At 43.0% G+C, this 19,750-nt stretch overlaps 1 protein-coding gene across 2 annotated transcripts in view; it reads right to left on the bottom strand.

Moving 5' to 3' along the window:
• The window catches only part of fgfr1b (fibroblast growth factor receptor 1b), a 29,933-nt gene extending 12,181 nt beyond the window's left edge, over positions 1-17,752 (bottom strand). For both annotated transcript variants that reach the window (XM_024397168.2, XM_024397169.2), the window contains exon 1: positions 17,157-17,752. The gene's annotated coding sequence lies outside the window, so the exon portion shown is untranslated. The remainder of the gene's footprint in view (positions 1-17,156) is intronic.
• Between the last annotated feature and the right edge of the window lie 1,998 nt (positions 17,753-19,750).

Raw genomic sequence — 19,750 nt, 5'->3', positions numbered from 1 at the left:
CATGTCCAACGTATAGACTACACAGCTGTTACGATACATTTTTGATAGCCTTCATGTTGGGGCTCACGAGTGGCGCTGCGGTCTAAGGCACTGCATCTCAGTGCTAGATGCATCACTACAGACCCTGTTTCAATTCCAGGCTGTATGTATCACAACCGGCCGTGATTGGGAGCCAATAGGGCAGCGCACAATTGGCTCAGTGTCATCTGGATTTGGCCGGGGTAGGCCGTTATTGTGAATAAGAATTTGTTCTTAACTGACTTGCCTAGTTAAATAAAAATGTTCCAGTTCAACACTAATGACATGCTTCTTTTATTCAAAGGTTCTTCTGGCCTTGAAGGTGCCAAGAAAACATACAACTACCGTCACTCAAGACCTTCACCACCTGGAGGCAGCCCGTCAGGATGTCCAGGACCCAGTTGCACATGGTGGAGTAAATGACCCAGGGTCTCAAGCTTAATGATGAGTTTGGAGGGTACTATGGTGTTGAATGCTGAGCCGTAGTCAATGAACAGCATTCTTACACAGGTATTCCTCTTGTCCCGATGGGATAGGGCAGTGTGGTGGCGATTGCATCGTCTGTGGACCTATGGGGCAGTAACCAAATTGAAGTGGGTCTGGGGTGACAGGTAGGGTGGAGGTGATATGATCCTTGACTAGTCTCTCAAAGCTCTTCATGATGACAGAAGTGAATGCTACGGACGGATAGTCATTTAGTTCAGTTACCTTAGCTTTCTTGGGAACAGGAACAATGGTGGACATCTTAAAACAAGTGGGGACAGCAGACTGGGATAGGGATTGATTGAATATGCCCGTAAACACACCAGCCAGCTGGTCTGCGCAAGCTCTGAGGACGCGGCTAGGGCTGCCATCTGGGCCGGCAGCCTTGCGAGGGTTAACACGTTTAAATATTTTACTCACATCGGCCACGGAGAAGGAGAACCCACAGTCTTTGGTAGTGGGCCGCATCGGTGGCACTTAATTGGTCTGGAAGCAAGACATCCTGGTCCGCGACGAGGCTGGTTTTCTTTTTGTAGTCTGTGATTGTCTGTAGACCCTGCCACATACGTCTTGTTTTTGAGCCGTTGAATTGCAACTCCACTTAGTCTCTATACTAGAGGTCTTCATAACAACTAGAAGTTTTCATAACAATCGGAAATCTGTATTTCTGGGCGCTGATGTGCCGATTAATTTTTTTATACCTTTATTTAACTAGTTAAGTCAGTTAAGAACACTTTGTTTTTGCATTATTTAAACCAAATTGAACATGTTTCATTATTTACTTGAGGCTAAATTTATTTTATTGATGTATTATATTTAGTTAAAATAAGTGTTTGTTCAGTATTGTTATAATTGTCATTATTACAAATAAAAATCGGCCAATTAAATCGGTATCGGCTTTTTTGGTCCTCCAATAATCGGTATCGGCGTTGAAAAATCAGAATTGTTCGACCTCTACTCTATACTGACATTTTGCTTGTTTAATTGCCTTACGGTGGGAATAACTACACTGTTTGTATACTGCCATATTTCCAGTCGCCTTGCCATAATTAAATGTGGTGGTACATGCTTTCAGTTTTGTGTGAATGATGCCATCAATCCACGGTTTCTGGTTAGGGAAGGTTTTAATAGTCACAGTGGGTACAACATCTCCTATACACTTCCGTATAAACTCGCTCACCGAGTCAGCGTATATGTCATTGTTATTATCTGAGGCTACCCAGAACATATCTTGAAGTGTGGAATCCGATTGGTCAGACCAGCATTGGATAGACCTAAGCACAGGCGCTTCCTGTTTTAGTTTCTGCCTATAGGAGGGGAGCAACAAGATGGGAGTCATGGTCAGATATGCCAAAAGGAAAGCGGGGGAGGGCCTTGTATGCATCGGGGAAGTTAGAGTAGCAATGGTCGAGCATGTTACTCGCTCGTGTACAGCAATCGATATGCTGATGGAATTTACAGTGAGGGGAAAAAGTATTTGATGCCCTGCTGATTTTGTATGTTTGCCCACTGACAAAGAAATGATCAGTCTATAATTTTAATGGTAGGTTTATTTGAACAGTGAGAGACAGAATAACAACAACAAAAAATCAAGAAAAACGCATGTCAAAAATGTAATAAATGGATTTGCATTTTAAATGAGGGAAATAAGTATTTGACCCCCTCTCAATCAGAAAGATTTCTGGCTCCCAGGTGTCTTTTATACAGGTAACGAGTTTGAGATTAGGAGCACACTTAAAGGGAGTGCTCCTAATCTCAGTTTATTACCTGTATAAAAGACACCTTTCCACAGAAGCAATCAATCAGATTCCAAATTCTCCACCATGGCCAAGACCAAAGAGCTCTCCAAGGATGTCAGGAACAAGATTGTAGACCTACACAAGGCTGGAATGGGCTATAAGACCATCGCCAAGCAGCTTGTTGGTGAGAAGGTGACAACAGTTGGTGCGATTATTCACAAATGGAAGAAATACAAAAGAACTGTCAATCTCCCTCGGCCTGGGGCTCCATGAAAGATCTCACCTCATGGAGTTGCAATGATCATGAGAACGGTGAGGAATCAGCCCAGAACTACACGGGAGGATCTTGCCAATGATCTCAAGGCAGCTGGGACCATAGTCACCAAGAAAACAATTGGTAACACACTACGCCGTGAAGGACTGAAATCCAGCAGCCCCCGCAAGGTCCCCCTGCTCAAGAAAGCACATATACATGCCCGTCTGAAGTTTGCCAATGAACATCTGAATGACTCAGAGGACAACTGGGTGAAAGTGTTGTGGTCAGATGAGACCAAAATGGAGCTCTTTGGCATCAACTCAACTCGCTGTGTTTGGAGGAGGAGGAATGCTGCCTATGACCCCATGAACACCATCCCCACAGTCAAACATGGACGTGGAAACATTATGCATCGGGGGTGTTTTTCTGCTAAGGGGACAGGACAATTTCACCGCATAAAAGGGACGATGGACGGGGCCATGTACAGTCACATCTTGGGTGAGAACCTCCTTCCCTCAGCCAAGACATTGAAAATGGGTCTTGGATGGGTATTCCAGCATGACAATGACCCAAAACACACGGCCAAGGCAACAAAGGAGTGGCTCAAGAAGAAGCACATTAAGGTCCTGGAGTGGCATAGCCAGTCTCCAGACCTTAATCCCATAGAAAATCTGTGGAGGGAGCTGAAGGTTCAAGTTGCCAAACGTCAGCCTCGAAACCTTAATGACTTGGAGAAGTTCTGCAAAGAGGAGTGGGACAAAATCCCTCCTGAGATGTGTGCAAACCTGGTGGCCAACTACAAGAAACGTCTGACCTCTGATTGCCAACAGGGGTTTTGCCACCAAGTACTAAGTCATGTTTTGCAGAGGAGTCAAATACTTATTTCCCCCATTAAAATGCCAATCAATTTATAACATGTTTGACATGCGTTTTTCTGGATTTTTTTGTTGTTATTCTGTCTTTCACTGTTCAAATAAACCTACCATTACAATTATAGACGGATCATTTATTTGTCAGTGGGCAAACGTACAAAATCAGCAGGGGATCAAATACTGTTTTCCCTCACTGTAGGTAGTGTCACGCCTGCTCCCACTCTCCCTCTCTGGTACTCGAGGATGCCAGACTGCCTTCACCATTGTTATGCGCATCTGACCTTCATCACTGGTCACCATCACACGCAGCAGCGCATCATTGGACTCACCTGAACCCCATCTTTATTTGATTGCCTCCCCTTTATCTGTGTGTTCCCCGTGTTATTGTTGTTGTTTCCCCTGTCCAGACGCTGTCCCTGTTTGTTTCATGTTATTTATTAAATGTTCAGTCCCTGTACTTGCTTCTTGTCTCCCAGCCTCTGTCCTCACAGGTAGCCTTGTTCTCAAATTAGCTTTGTTAAAATCCTTAGGATATATGGTTTCTCCAGTTTGCATCAAATCCAGTGAAGTGCCTTGATGGTCATCTTGGTATCCGCTTGCGGGGGGATATACACAGCTGTGACGATAACCGAGGATTGTTTTCTTGGGAAATATTACGGCCGGCATTTGATTGTGAGGAATTCTCAGTCAGGTGAACAAAAGGACTTGAATTCCTGTACGGTGTTACAATTACACCATGAGTAATTAATCATGAAACATACACCCCCGCCCTTCTTCTTACCGGAGAGATGTTTATTCCTGTCGGTGCAATGCCATCCTTGCTGTGATATGGAGGATCCTGAGAGGAGCCTTTGAGGTTGCCCCAGAGAAAGCTGAGACCATTGTAAAGGCCTGTGTGACCCTACACACCACAAACATTGACAACACTGATTAATCAACACAGTACATCCACCCTGTTTGATGACTACTCCACAACCACCGCGGACCTGCGTCCAGGAGAGTGGAGACAGGTGGTACCAGAGGACACTGGCTTCTTGGACGCAAGAAAAATGTTGGCGGACAGGGCAACTAGAGTTGCTTTAGACTTGCAACCTCAAGGACTACTTCCTCACACCAACTGGTCTGGTGTCTTTCCAGGATGCTGCTATCATTCATGGCACCCTATGGTAAATGTTGGAGTGTTGTTTGGTAAACATATGCATACATGTTATTTTCCTCTGGGTGATGACTTTGTCATAGTAGGATCCCCACTCAAAAGAACTTGTGAGCCTCACACTTTTTGTAAATATCTTGGTTTTCACTGGTTTTGCTATTCACAATGAAGACTACATTTTGTTTTTTTTCACTTTAGCAGACACTTATCCAGAGCGACTTACAGTAATGAGTGCATACATTTTCATACTGGTCCCCATGGGAATCAAACCCCCAAACCTTGCGTTGCAAACGCCATAGTATACCGACTGAGCCACACAGGACCTCGTTTTGTTTGTCATATATTTTTTTGATGAGGCAGCCAAAAACCTATTTAGTGTTATCAATGGCTCTAGTCTGAAAAATGGGCCTACAGTTATAGTATTCGTACACTAATTACGAGAGAAACTTTGTTTCCTATCAATTTACATTTCACAATAAAGACATCCATAAAAGACAGACACTTCATTCTCACATTGTTTTTGTCGTATATTTTTCCTAAGGAAAATGCTTAGCATGATTCTGTAACATGTACGGTCTGACATTAAGGACAGGCCCCCCTCAAGACATTAATCTCATCTACATGGCCATGTATAACCTTCTGTTACGTAAACCTTTAAATGGGACTTTCCTGTTTTGGTACACTGGTGAGAATGTCTGTCCAGATGTAAACAATAGCCTAATCTACATGGCCATGAAAACCTTCTGTTACGTGTCGTGGCCTTTCAACCATTTCAACGAGGATGTTCCTGCTATGGGTGAGAGTGGCTGTCTAGCTGTAGACATTAAGGACACACCCCCGTCTGTCGTCCCATCTACGGTGCCTTCAGAAACTATTTAAACCACTTGACTTTTTCCACATTTTGTTGTGTTACAGCCTGATAGATATATATATATATAAAAAGTGTCACTGGCCTACAAACAATACCCCTATAATGTCAACGTGGAATTACGTTTTTAGAAATTTTTGACAAACTAATTAAAAATCCAAATCTGAAATGTCTTGAGTAAATATTCAACCCCCCTGTTATGGCAAGCCTAAATAATTTAGTTCAGGAGTAACACTGTGCTTAACAAGTCTCATAATAAGTTGCATGGACTGCAATAATAGTGTTCAACGTGATTTCTGAATGACTACCTCGTCTAAGTTATTAAATACACTTTGGATGGTGTATCAGTACACCCAGTCACTACAAAGATACAGGCCTCCTTCCTAACTCAGTTGCTGGAGATGAAGGAAACCAAGGGTGACTTTAAAATAGTTAGAGTTCAATGGCTGTTGTAGGAGAAAACTAAGGAAGAATCAACAACATTGTAGGTACTCCACAATACAAACCTAATTGACGGAGGGAAAAGAACGAAGCCTGTACGGAATACAAATATTCCAAAACATGCAACAAGGCTCTAAATTAATACTGGGGGAAAAAATGGCAAAGCAATTAACTTTATGCCCTGAATACAAAGTGTTATGTTTGGGGCAAATCCAACACAACACATTACTGAGTACCACTATCCATATTTTCAAGCCTAGTTGTGGTTGCATCAAGTTATGGGTATGCTTGTAATTGTTAACAACTGGGGAGTTTTTCAGGTGTGCAAAGCTCTTAGAGACTCACAGCTATAATCGCTGCCAAAGAGGATTCTGACTTATATTGACTCAGGGGTGGGAATACTTACGGAAATGAGATATTGAAAATGAAATGCAGTAAATACGCAAAAACATTTCTAAAAACGCGTTGTCACTTTGTCATTATGGGTTACAGTAACAAAATGTAACAAGGGGAAAATAGCGCAATGTAAAACACAAGGTGCAAATAAGACGTGACAAACAAAAGGTGCAGTGGGAATATTGTGCATAATACATGGGGGAATAAGACAAGATCCACAAAGGCAAACCACCAGTAAGTTAACCTACACCTTAACACGTGAATGATAAAACGCGCGACATACCCCCAGTAAATGACCTACCAACATAACTTGTGAATTAGAAGGGGAAAAACTATACAGAAAAAACATGTCAAACGCCAACATCTTTACAAATGTCTTGAGCACACAACTTGTTTTAGGTCACAAACACGCACAAACACAACCGTACATATTGTATCTGGTATATTGGTGTCTGTCGGACAACGTTTTACATAAACAGGAAGCCAACCCAGTTGTAGGACAATCGGCGCAGTCCCATTCCTGGTCTCTTCCTCCTTTATCAGACTGTGAACATACCGGGTCCCGAATCTGTCTCCATGTCGATGCTCCCGAGTGGCGCAGCATTTTAAGGCACTGTATCTCAGTGCAAGAGGTGTCACTACAGTCCCTAGTTCGAATCCAGGCTGTATCACATCTGGCTGTGATTGGTAGTTCCATAGGGCGTTCGCGCAATTAGCCCAGCGTCGTCCGGGTTTGGTCGGGGTAGGCTGTCATTGTAAATAAGAATTTGTTCTTAACCGACTTGCCTAGTTAAATAAAGAAACATTTTTAAAATGTTGTGCTATCTCCCCCCAGCTGTTGACTTTGCGTTATGGTCCGTATACAACCGCACCTCCTCGGACAGACGATCCTCAAAATTGGACGGAGATTTAATTTTGCATAAGGAATGTCGAAATCAAAGCAAACATGCGAGTAGAATAGCAGTGTAGCAGCATGTCCATTGCTTCCATGTTTATAAATACCAGAAAGCATGTGAAGTCGACACAGGGGCGGGACTTCCACTGCAAAGCTTTCTCAATACTGCCCATCAATTGTATACGTTGTGTTGCCAATTTAATGTGGCGCACTTGTTTGTAGTAGGTATGTGCGCACAACAAGGAGCTACCCATTTTGTGACGTAAAACGACACTGCAACACTCTGCCGGCTCCGACTGCATACAGTGTCCTGGCCTTAACCCCTTTGTCGCTGTACATGTGCTAGTCGGAACTTGGAAACTCTTAAATGTCCGACTAGCTAACTGGTTAAAGTTATACACGTGCCGCGTTCAACAAATCAGCAAGTCAGAAATGTCAGTTTCCTAGTTCCGACTAGCACGTGAACGCAGCATAACCCCATATCCAAAACACCTCCTGGCCAGGGAACAGAACACCATTTGCTTCCAGCCTGCCGGTCAGTGTCACAGTGTTAAAGTCTCATTGGGAAGATGGATCTTGTGTTTAGGTGTGATGAGACCGTTCCAACCCACAAACACACACTGTGAGAGACTAACAAAAAGGAGAGCTGTAAAAAAAATACTCTGTAACACATAACCTCCGTGCTTTATGGCAGAACAACCTGACGATACACTAGACCTGGACATTACTGTAGATGGCAGTGAGGAAAGGTGCGTGTGTGGACATTACTGAGGGTCCGACTCCATAATAAGATCTGTCCTTCGGAGCTGGCAGCCAGTGTGTGTGAGAGAGAGAGAGAGAATGGTGACCCAGAGAGGGAGGTATGTAACGGTGAAGAGTAGAGCGGGAGGTTTATGAAGACATCATTAATGCCCTTCATTAATGCCGCCCATAACTCAACCCCACACAAACATTAAAGACTCTCTTAAACGAATGAGTCTGTTTGCAGATTTATGAGTTTTATGGTGTAGCGTCTCCATCATACTGCTGGCTAGCTGACAGGAGAGCCCAGCACAGAGACACCCAAGCTGAGACAGAGTGAGGGAGTAAGAGAGAGAGATATAGAACATTCTGAGTATGCAGGCTTTTGCTCCAGCACTACCCCAGAGCATGGTAGGAGTAAAAACATGCAAATCCCCGCCATAGCGCTTCAGCAGGAGGGTTGATTAGCCCTGCCATAGAAGCTAACAGCTAACACACCCAGCTCTGTAAACCTCACTGTGGTAGTTATCACACCACCACCACCACAAAATCACCAGAGACACAATTAGAACAAAAATAAGAGTGGTTTCTCCCCGCTCTAGCCATGCTGTGTGGCTTCTTTAAATTCGAAAGGAACATTTCAGCAATTTAACAGACACTCTTATACGAAGGGAATTGCTTTCAACTAGAGTAGGGAAGACAACGGCCATAAATTATGATCTTCACAAGTAAAAAATAGCTAAGAGCAGTGATAATTATTCTGCAGATGCTGTTGAACTAAACGCCATTGGCTCAGCATGTTGGTACTGTGTATAGCTTAGCGATGGACTGTTACAATGACTCCGGAGGTTTGATATGATTCTAAATTGATGGTCTGAGAGTAGCTACACACACACCCAGGGTGGTGTATAGCCGCTAGGCCAGGAATAGAGCATCACACTAGAGCTCTATCGAGGAGAGGGCCTCTACCTATTGGAAACTTCTCCCCACTCCCATCTATCTCCCATGCCTTCCCCACACACACACACATATTCGCTCTAATATCTTCCTTCCTGCTTCCTCCCCCATACACCCCCCTCTTTCCCTCATCTGTTCTTCATCTCCTCCTCACCCCTAACCCACCCCCCACTCTCTTTCCCCTCTCATCCCTTTAGTTAGATACAGTCTAGTTCTCGTAAGAATATATTTTTATTCTCCCTCTCTTTCTAGCAGATGTGACCTCTCCAGATTTCCCATTCCGGAAGCCCTCACCTACACACCACATTTTGCCTCAGATCCGGCCTGTTCCACCCGTCAACGTAACGCTGTCATAGTAACTATGTCATAGTAACACACCATTTCTCGGTAGAGGCCCACGCCACCAGCAGACTGGAAAACAGATGGCGGTGTGTATGTGTAAAGGGGAGCCATGACTAAAGGATATGCTACCATTATCAAATCAGTTTTATTTTCCCCAAATTCTGTTTTCTCCGTTTAGTTTTTCCAGGTTTTGTTTGTTTTTTTCTTCAGGTTTTCGCTCTCAAAATTACACTTTTTTATTATTATAAAAAAATAAAAAATAAATCAATGTTATGTTCTAAGTCCACAACAATGCTTAAACCACATCAAGAGACCACTTTATGTAGATGTTTAGTGTGTAGTTACTCTTTAGTTCCAGTGTACCTAGCAAGAGGCAGGTGTTTGTGTAGCGCACGTGTGGTGGTAGCATAGCAGTGGGAAATAGGCAGTATAAAGCTCTCTCATCCATTTATATGCAGATGATACGGTCTTATATTCAGCTGGACGCCTCCCCGGATTTTGTGTTAAATGCTCTACAACAAAGTTTTCTTAGTGTCCAACAATCTTTCTCTACCCCTAACCTTGTTCTGAACACCTCCAAAACAAAGGCCATGTGGTTCGGTAAGAAGAATGCCCCTCTTCCCACAGTTGAGGGTTTAGAGCTTGAGGTAGTCACCTCATACAAGTACTTGGGAGTATGGCTAGATGGCGCACTGTCCTTCTCTCAGCACATATCAAAGCTGCAGGCTAAAGTTAAATCTAGGCTTGGTTTCCTCTATCATAATCGCTCCTCTTTCACCCCAGCTGCCAAACTAACCCTGATTCAGATGACCATCCTACCCATGTTAGATTACGGAGACAAAATGTATAGATCTGGAGGTAACGGTGCTCTCGAGCGGCTAGATGTCCTTTACCATTCGGCCATCAAATTTCCCACCAATGCTCCTTATAGGACACATCACTGCACTCTATACTCCTCTGTAAACTGGTCATCTCTGTATACCCGTCGCAAGACCCACTGGTTGATGCTTATTTATAAAACCCTCTTAGGCCTCACTCCCCCCTATCTGAGATATCCACTGCAGCCCTCATCCTCTACATTCAACACCTATTCTGCCAGTCACATTCTGTTAACTTCTTATGGCTTGGGGGCAGTACTTTGACGTCTGGATGAGAAGCATGCCCAAAGTAAACAGCCTGTTACTCAGGCCCAGAAGCTAGGATATGCATATAATTGGTAGATTTTGATAGAAAATACTCCCAAGTTTCCAAAACTGTTAACATAATGTCTGTGAGTATAATAGAACTGACATGGCAGTGGCAAAATCCATCCATTTTTTTTTGATGTGGGTAATTTCAATTGAATGCCTGTAGAGTATCTAATGGTTAGGACCCAGAATGCAGTTCCTATGGCTTCCACTAGATGTCAACAGTCTTTAGACATTGTTTCAGGCTTGTGAAGAAGAATGAGACCTTTCTCTCAGTGGACTGTAGAATCATGGAGTGCTGGTTTGCGCACGTGATCGAGTGCGCGCTTTTTTTGTTTATTCTTTCTATGGAATAGGCTATTGTCTGGTTGAAATATTATCGATTATTTAGACAATTGACATCCCGAAGATGAATTATAAACATTATTTGACATGTTTCGACGAACTTTACCGGTACTATTAGGATGCATTCCTCTGCATGTTTTGACACTCTTTGAGCAAGTGGATTACTGAACAAAACGCACCAACAAAACTGAGTTTTTGGGATATAAAGAGGGACTTTATCCAGCAAAACAAACAATTATTGTGTAGCTGAGACTCTTGTGACTGCAACCATATGAAGATCTTCAAAGGTAAGTGATTAATTTTATCGCTATTTCTGACTTTTGTAATTCCTTTACTTGGTTGTAAAATGTTTGCTTTTGTAAGTGGGGCGCTGTCCTCAAATAATCGCATGGTATGCTTTCACCGTAAAGCCTTTTTGAAATCTGACAAAGCGGCTGGATTAACCTCTCTGGGATATGTGGGACGATAGCGTCCCACCTCGCCAACAGCGAAATTGCAGGGCGCCAAATACAAAAAAACAGAAATCCCATAATTGAAGTTCCTCAAACATACAAGTATTTTACACCATTTTAAAAGATAAACTTGTTGTAAATCCAGCCACCGTGTCCGATTTCAAAAAGGCTTTACGACGAAAGCACACCAAACGATAGTCACAGAAAAAACAGACATTTTTCCAGCCAAAGAGAGGAGTCACAAAAAGCAGAAATAGAGCTAAAAAATGAATCACTAACCTTTGACCTTCATCAGCTGACACTCATAGGACTTTATGTTACACAATACATGTACAGTGCCTTGCAAAAGTATTCGGCCCCTTGAACTTTGCGACCTTTTGCCACATTTCAGGCTTCAAACATAAAGATATAAAACTGTATTTTTTTATGAAGAATCAACAACAAGTGGGACACAATCATGAAGTGGAACGACATTTATTGGATATTTCAAACTTTTTGAACAAATCAAAAACTGAAAAATTGGGCGTGCAAAATGATTCAGCCCCCTTAAGTTAAAACTTTGTAGCGCCACCTTTTGCTGCGATTACAGCTGTAAGTCGCTTGGGGTATGTCTCTATCAGTTTTGCACATCGAGAGACTGAAATTTTTTCCCATTCCTCCTTGCAAAACAGCTCGAGCTCAGTGAGGTTGGATGGAGAGCATTTGTGAACAGCAGTTTTCAGTTCTTTCCACAGATTCTCAATTGGATTCAGGTCTGGACTTTGACTTGGCCATTCTAGCACCTGGATATGTTTATTTTTGAACCATTCCATTGTAGATTTTGCTTTATGTTTTGGATCATTGTCTTGTTGGAAGACAAATCTCCGTCCCAGTCTCAGGTCTTTTGCAGACTCCATCAGGTTTTCTTCCAGAATGGTCCTGTATTTGGCTCCATCCATCTTCCCATCAATTTTAACCATCTTCCCTGTCCCTGCTGAAGAAAAGCAGGCCCAAACCATGATGCTGCCACCACCATGTTTGACAGTGGGGATGGTGTGTTCAGGGTGATGAGCTGTGTTGCTTTTACAGTGCAGTTCAATACTTTCGCAAGGCACTGTATAAGTCTTTGCTAGGTAAAGGACCTTATCTTAGCTCACTGGTCACCATAGCAACACCCACCTGTAGCACACGCTCCAGCAGGTATATTTCACTGGTCATCCCCAAAGCCAACACTTCCTTTGGCCGTCTTTCCTTACAGTTCTCTGCTGCAAATTACTGGAATGAATTGCAAAAGTCACTGAAGCTGGAGACATATCTCCCTCACTAACTTTGTTTACATACTCATCTCATATGTATATACTGTACTCGATATCAGCTACTGTATCTTGCCTATGCTGCTCTGTACCATCACTCATTCATATATCCTTATGTACATATTCTTTATCCCCTTACACTGTGTATAAGACAGTAGTTTTGGAATTGTTAGATTACTTGTGGGTTATTACTGCATTGTCGGAACTAGAAGCACAAGCATTTCGCTACACTCGCATTAACATCTGCTAACCATGTGTATGTGACAAATAAAATTTGATTTGATTTGAACTAAAAGCATCAGCTGTCAGAGCAGCTTACCGATCTCTGCACCTGTACACAACCCATCTGTAAATGACAACCCAACTACCTCATCCCCATATAATTTTTTGCTCTTTTGCACCCCAGTATCTCTGCTTGCACATCTATGACTCCAATTTTAATGCTAAATTGTAATTAATTTGCCACTATGGCCTATTTATTGCCTTACCGCCCTAATCTTACTACAATTGTACACACTGTATATAGATTTTTCTATTGTGTTAGTGACTATACGTTTGTTTATCCCATGTGTAACTCTGTCTTGCATTATCTTGGCCAGGTCGCAGTTGTAAATGAGAACTTGATCTCAACTGGCCTACCCGGTTAAATAAAGGTGAAAAAATAAGTAAATAAATAACACATTTACACTCCTACTGACAGTTGTGGCAGCTTTGTGTGCCTCTACCTTCTTGCCCTTTGTGCTGTTGTCTGTGCCCAATAATGTTTGTACCATGTTTTGTGCTGCTACCATGTTGTGTTGCTAACATGTTGTTATTATGTTGTGTTGGTACCATGCTGTGTTTTCATGTGTTGCTGCCATGCTATGTTGTCATCTTAGGTCTCTCTTTATGTAGTGTTGTCTCTCTTGTTGTGATGTGTGTTTTGTCCTATATGTATATTGTATTTGTTTTTAATTTTTAATCCCAGGCCCCCGTCCCCGCAGGAGGCCTTTTGCTAATTAAATGAAGGTTAAATATCATTTGTTTTAAACAGCTTCTACCAAATAGCTGTAGGCTTAGTTTTATCACAAGCACTTACAGCTGGGAAGGCCGTAATTTGGACAGCACGTGAGCCAAATATATATTCCATAGAAGGATTTTGGAACCTCTAACCCTGGCACTCTAACTGTTAAACTCATTAGTACACTAACAATGGCTGCCAGTCCTGACTTGAATGGGAACTGCCCATCTATGGATCATATATCTATGGTTGTTTGCAGCTGTCAGTTTGCCTTTCACAAATGTATAAAAACAATTGTGAGAAAAATGCAGGCCTCCAATTTGGAAAGCAAATGCTTAATGCTGAAAAGAGTGAACTAATCTGTCTGTAGAAGCAAACTATTTTTTTCTCAGCAACTTTCAGCGATTCTGAGCAAACAGCACTTGAGATATTGGCACGAGCGCATCGGGCATTACTGGTGAGTGGCCTATGAATAATTTTCATCATTGGGTGAGTCAGTGTCACTGGAAAGTTTATTTTGTAGCTTAATGTAGCCTACAGTGCATTTGGAAAGTATTCAGAAACCTTGACTTTTTCCACATTTTGTTATGTTTCAGCATTATTCTAAATGATTTCCCCCACCAATCTACACACAATATCCCATAATATCAAAGCAAAAACAGGTTTTTAGAAATTTGTGCAAATGTATAACAACTTTAAAGCTGAAATATTATGTTTCCATAAGTATTCAGACCCTTCATCAGTACTTTGTTGAAGCACCTTCGGCAGCGATTACAGCCTCGAGTCTTCTTGGGTATGACTCTACAAGCTCGGCACACCTATATTTAGGGAGTTTCTCCCATTTTTCTCTGCAGATCCTCTCAAGCTCTGTCAGGTTGGATGGGGAGCGTCGCTGCACAGCTATTTTCAGGACTCTCCAGAGATGTTCAATCAGGTTCAAGTCTGGGCTCTGGCTGGGCCACTCAAGGACATTCAGAGATTTGCCCCGAAGCCACTCCTGCGTTGTCTTGGCTGTGTGCTTAGGGTCATTGTGTTGGAAGGTGTACGTTCGCCCCCCAGTCAGGTCCTGAGTGCTCTGGAGCAGGGTTTCATCAAGGACCTCTGTACATTTCTCCGTTCATCTTTCCCTTGATCATGACAAGTCTCCCACTCCCTGCTGCTGAAAAACATCACCACAGCATGATGCTGCCACCATGCTTCACCATAGGGATGGTGCCAGGTTTCCTCCAGACATGATGATTGGCATTCAGGCCAAAGAGTTCAACCTTGGTTTTATCAGAGCAGTGAATCTTGTTTCTCCTGGTCTGAGAGTCTTTAGGTACTCTTTAGAAAACTTAAAGCGGGATGCCTTTTACTGAGGAGTGGCTTCCGTCTGGCCACTCTACCATAAAGTCCTGATTGGTGGAGTGCTGCAGTGATAGTTGTCCTTCTGGAAGGTTCTCACATCTCCACAGAGGAACTCTCAAGCTCTGTCAGAGTGACCATCGGGTTCTTGGTCACCTCGCTGACCAAGGCACGTCTCCCCTGATTGCTCAGTTTGGCCGGGCGGCCAGCTCTAGGAAGAGTCTTGGTGCCTCCAAACATCTTCCATTTAAGAATAATGGAGGCCACAGTTTTTGGGACCTTCAATGCTGCAGAAATGTTTTGGTACCCTTCCCCAGATCTGTGCCTCGACACAATCCTGTCTCAGTGCTCTACGGACAACTCCTTCAGCCTCATGGGTTGGTTTTTGCTTTGACATGCACTGTCAACTGTGGGGCCTTATATGGACAGGTGTGTGTCTTTCCAGATCATGTCGAATCAATTGAATTTACCACAGGTGGACTCCAATCAAGTTGCAGAAACATCAAGGAAACAGGATGCACCTGAGCTCAATGTTAATTCTCATAGCAAAAAGACTGAATGCTTATGTAAGTAAGGTATCCGTTTTTTGCTCACATTTCAACAACAACAAAAAAAACGTTTTTGTTTTGTCATTATAGGGTATTGATGAGGAACAATAGAATTTAAACAATTGTAGAATAAGGCTGTGAGAAAATGTGAAAAAGGGGTATTTTCTGAAGGGTCTGTATATAGACGGGGATTCTGGTTGCCTCTTCAGAATGTTGCAATAAATACGAATCCCTCATGCATTCTGTTCATGTCTTATGATAAACTTGGACGAATTAATAAAACGTTCAAACGTTTAGTTGAATCCTTGCTAAGTTACTCCCGTGTAGCTCAGTTGGTAGAGCATGGCACTTGCAGCGCTAGGTTATTCCCAAGGAGGACAAGTCTGAAAATGTATGGACTCAATACTAAAATCACTCTGGATAAGAGCGTCTGCTAAATGACTCAAATGTTCAACATATTGTTGAATTCCATTATAATGTCTGGAGACAGAGAAGAGGACATGTTGAGAGTGGCACTGGATAACAGCTCACTCTTACCATACACTTCTCTCTCTCTCTCTATATATATATATATATATATATATATATATTATTCTTTTTTTCTCTCTACTCTTCACCCATCTGTCTCTTGCTCCTCCCTGAATGAGGCATCTGATACAGAACAGCAATTACAAATTCGCTCCATTCACAAATGAGTCAGGAGGTCTAACACACACATTCACCGTCTCCCACTGTTACCCCGTTGAGTAAGATTTCCAATGTATTCATTATGCAAATACACTTGAAACTGAACTCTCACACCATGATTATCATTATCGCGTGTGTGTGTGTGGCTATATTACCCTATATGTGCAGATATGAACATCCAAAGTTGTCCTCTGAACATAATGGTCCGGTTTCCCAGACAGAGATTAAGCCTCGTCCTGGCCTAACAATGCTCTGACGGAGGATCTCGATTGAAAGTGCTTTTTAGTCGAGGACTAGCTTTAATCTCTGTCCAGGAAACGGGTCCAATAACTTTTTCAATGCCAACGGATCATGTGGCAATAGAACTAATTCAATTCCATTATAGTCGTCAGCCGGTGCCCGTTGGTTCCGCGAGTGAGTCACCGGTCAAGCGCGGTGAGTCAACAAAGATTGCACGCATCAGCCAGGTCTCATCAGACGTGACACGAGCGTCATTTACCGCACACCGACACATTTACAGCCACGTCTGTCGGACACAATGTCCCCGCGTTAGCAGTGACCTGTGACTGACTGCTTGTGCTGTGTTCCTCAGAGAGAGACGCTGGTCAAGTCTTGCGAACTGGACTCTACCCTCTGGTTTGTAAATGTGGTCACCTTTGTGTACATCTTATACATTATTAATGGCGCCTTCATAAGCCCTTTATAAGACATTATAAGGCTATAAAGGGTGCATGCCATAGGATACGTGGATTAATGGTTGTAAGTCATTTGAAGCATTGTAGTTCGTGAAGGGTTCGTTCGTTTAACTGATAAATCAAGAGGAAACCCTCGGATATCCAACTCATTCCAAACAAACCCTTGGTTATTGCAGTTACATAGTTATTCAATAGGCTACCACATGCAGGGGCTCCTAAGTTCCATAGGCATTTTTTCTTATATAGGCTATGCATTTAAAATCTATATGAACATGCTTGACTAGGTACCCTACACCTACTTAATTTAAACGTAGCATTGTTTTTATCAAAAGAGCAATGATTCTGAAAAATAATGTACCAATGTTTACAGACCACAGAATGCAAGCTGCATGCAACATTGTGTGACTACAGTCTTGATATTTATTGGATTGCATTGGTGTCTCACCTGCGTTTCCGATCCTCGTGCAACTACCATCGGGGAGGTAGGATAGGAATTAAATGTCCGATTCCTTTGATGCCTTCAAGTTACAACTCCCGAAAAAACATCGGTATTTTTCCGAGTTGAAATAGAGTGGCGCGGCGAAGCCACGCGTAATGGACGTTGACTGCGGAGTATGGTGCGCTCTCTCTTTCTACCTTCCAACAAGTTTTAAAACGAAGACTTTCTGTTCGAATACAACAGCATTTAGTTGTTTATCCGTTTCAGTAAACCAGCAAATCTCGAAGCATTTTAGTTTAGTCCAAATGTGCCTATTCCTGCCTGGAGAAAACGTCGGAACTCCGACAGTTTTCTGTATTGTCTTGGAACAATCGGAAAAAAATCGCGAAAAAAACGTTTGCACAAGCCTGCAACCTAATATTTTGCTGAAATTATATATACATTTTTTTTTTAAGTCAACAACGCAGAGATGTTCTGTATTTTGTGAATAGCATGTGAGGTGAAGTGGCTGGCAAATTCAATTAATATATTTCAGAACAGCGAATTCTAACTCCCTGCAGGCTGCGTCTGTGACCTCCCCGAAAAACTTCTCACCGCGCAGTGTGTGCGTTGTGTGCGCGTGTTTTGGAGGGTGGGGGGGTTACAGATCTGGGAGATTCTGAAGGAGACCTCCCCCTTCCCTGCTTGCCTCTGTCGCCCCACCCTCCGTCTCAATTGCAGGAACTCCAAATTATTTTTGCCTACACTGTAAACCTGTAGGTCTGTCCCAAATAAAACAAAGAGATCTCTACTGACTGACTGACCAAAACACGGCATCATTTGGAAATAGACAGTAGCCTGTGTTTGTTTGTGTTTTGGCAACATTCTCATAGGCATTGATTACTCATAGTTGTTGTCCAATGCATTTTTAACTGTGACCTAACAGGGAAATTGCCTTCATATCTTGTTGGGAGGGAGAGCCCTGCTGTGTGAGTTGTGGGAGGAGGGGGGCTGACTGGCTAAGCAGTGATGTAACTGGGCCTGGTCTAAGTAGGTTGTACAGTTGATTAAAATAAGAGGAAAGCAATGCCGAGAGAGAAACGCACACTTATGTTTTGTCTGCGTCCATTTACAGGAAACCTTGGGATGGGATACTGTATGTTGGCTGGCTACAGTAGGAATGGCTGTTTTATAATTAGCAGTAAATGCTATTAGGCTGTGATGAATGGACTGTAAGGAGTGATAGAGATGTGATACAGACAGTAAACGCGGTCCTTACATTCAGTACATTGTGTGTGCGTGCACGGGAGTGTGATGGATGAACTGTGAAGGGTGTTACAAGCTGTACTTCCTGGTGTTGTCAATAATGTCCAAATTTGAACTACTTTCCTAGCATACATTAGAGATCCCAAAGTGGAAAATAACCCAATAACATGTATTTATGGGGTACCTCATACAATCTATTCTATCTGACTGTCTATCGGTCTGTCCGATAGTGTGCAAACTCCACTGAAGACAGGTTAGTGTGGTGCTATATAAGGAATACGCGCTGTATGCGCTATATAAGGAATAAGCGCTGTATGCGCTGTGTAGTGCTATATAAGGAATACGCGCTGTATGCGCTATATAAGGAATAAGCGCTGTATGCGCTGTGTAGTGCTATATAAGGAATACGCGCTGTCTACAAATGCTTAATAAAAATGCAAGCAAACTAACAAAAGGCCCCTAAATTCAATAAATAAGCCTGCAGTTCTATTTGTATAAATAGGCTCTCAGTTGGATGGATTGACACCATACAGTCACAGATCGCTAACCTAGATCACATCGCTAAATGCCACACATGTTGCACTACAAAGCAGCACTCCTCACATTGTTCTGGTTAATCTGCTGTTAATGCAGACACAGAGTCTGCGCCCTGAGTGTGTGACACACACACACACACACACACACACACACACACACACACACACACACACACACACACACACAGGGCCTGGTCCGCACTATGGCTTTTCTAAAAACACCTCATAAACCGAGAGCTTCTTTTCTCCTCTGGTGGTTGTGTGTGTGCAGAAGCAAGTGTGTATGCATGTGTGAGTTTGTGTGTGTGTCTGTGTAGGGTGGGGCATAGGCAGGGTAGGCGGGCAGCATTGCGCCCAGACCACATCACATGTGTGAGCGGGGTGGCACATATGGAGCTGGTTGCTGCTGACGCCACATTGGGGGTGTATGTGGGGGAGTGGGAGGGGGGACTGGACGATGAGAAATGAGAATGAGGAGGGGGAACAGGAGGTCCTAAACCAGTGGTTTATTTTTTTAAGCACAATTGTTTCTAGTTCCACCCCAGCCAGCACTGTCTCTAGCCCCGGAGACAATCAGCTTCACATACCATTAAGGAAACACTAACCCTAACACTAACACCGTGTGTTTATCCTCTGGATTAGAGAATAAACAGCTCTGATTGCCTCGTTATTGCAGAGCCCCAAACACCCCTCTACTATATTTAAAAGGTGACCAGAGATCTGCCTCACTCACACACACACACAAAAATGTGTTGGTGGGTGGGCCTGCGGAAATTTGGGTGGGTGGGGGGACAGCTAACTTCTTGCAATTGTAGACAT

This window comes from Oncorhynchus tshawytscha, linkage group LG33 (genome assembly GCF_018296145.1).
Source record: "Oncorhynchus tshawytscha isolate Ot180627B linkage group LG33, Otsh_v2.0, whole genome shotgun sequence".
Lineage (NCBI taxonomy): Eukaryota > Metazoa > Chordata > Actinopteri > Salmoniformes > Salmonidae > Oncorhynchus > Oncorhynchus tshawytscha.
Note: the sequence above shows the minus strand (reverse complement) of the source record. Positions and strands in the feature narration are given on the sequence as shown.